At 32.6% G+C, this 1,051-nt stretch overlaps 1 non-coding gene across 1 annotated transcript; it reads left to right on the top strand.

Moving 5' to 3' along the window:
* Positions 1 to 354: 354 nt before the first annotated feature.
* Positions 355 to 487, top strand: LOC126005196 (small nucleolar RNA SNORA51). The gene has a single exon (XR_007494367.1). It is a non-coding gene; the product is annotated as a small nucleolar RNA SNORA51 (small nucleolar RNA).
* Positions 488 to 1,051: the final 564 nt, after the last annotated feature.

Here is a 1,051-nt window from a genome sequence, read left to right as displayed (position 1 = left end):
CTGCCTATTTTCAGTGTATTTGATTTTTGATTGAGAAGAGGACATATTAGGTGATGGGTATTCCCCTGATTTAATGTGAATATGTACCCAAAATACTACAGTGAAAGATATGTAAGCCATTATGGAAAAAAAAAATTGTGTTTTTAATCAGAAACTTTCTTTGACTTACATGTATTATTATTATATTAATTATATTATATGTTATGTTATGTCACTATATTATGTTATATTAGTTTACCTTATTAGGTTAATCAATTTTGTCCTTTAAATGAATTCTTACTTAAAAAAAAAAACCAAAAAAAAACAACTTTAGTTTGCCCTGAAGAAAAAAAAAATAAATAAAAGATAAAATAAGGCCTCCCAATTCTTACCACAGGCTGTGTTCTTTACACTGGCTGTATAGAAAGAGGAGGTACAGTAAAGGCACCCCATATACACCTCAACACAGGCCCCTTGCTGGGTATGTATTGTGAATTGGGGGACAAAAAAAAAAAAAAAAGAAAAGAGAGAAAAAAATTGTCTTTAATTTGGTGCTAAATATTATTCAGGTAAAGGGGTTTTAATCAAGGCTATATTTTGCCTGTGAATATCAGAACGGAAAATTAATATTAAGGCCAAATAATATGAAGGGAATATAATGTCAGTACTATAACACAAATCTCAGAAATATTTCCAGTGATCCACACAGGGGTAATATCTTTCACAGCAGGCCTTCTTGTTAAACATTTCTTGGGGTGAACCAATTATCTGCGTCAGGAAAATTTAGCATCTGACGGGCCTACTGAATCGCCCCTCTAATGGAGATGCCTATGCATGGTCTGACATCAAACCATATTTCTTTCATCAGATGGGAGGTGATAGGTATACAGAGACCAATGGAAGAGTGGAAAGGTAGATAGAAGATGACTGTACATTTTGTTTACTTCTTAGATTTTATTATATGTAATCCATCTTCTGGTATAGTCCAGAAGTAACTATTGTATGCAACAAGTTCTTTGGCATAACTTCTTTGTAAAATTGTACTTGAACTGGGTGTATGTCAGGTTATTCT

Source organism: Suncus etruscus, chromosome 3 (assembly GCF_024139225.1).
Source record: "Suncus etruscus isolate mSunEtr1 chromosome 3, mSunEtr1.pri.cur, whole genome shotgun sequence".
Classification (NCBI taxonomy): Eukaryota; Metazoa; Chordata; class Mammalia; order Eulipotyphla; family Soricidae; genus Suncus; species Suncus etruscus.
The sequence above is the reverse complement of the archived record's forward strand: the minus strand, read 5'-3'. Positions and strand labels throughout refer to the sequence as shown.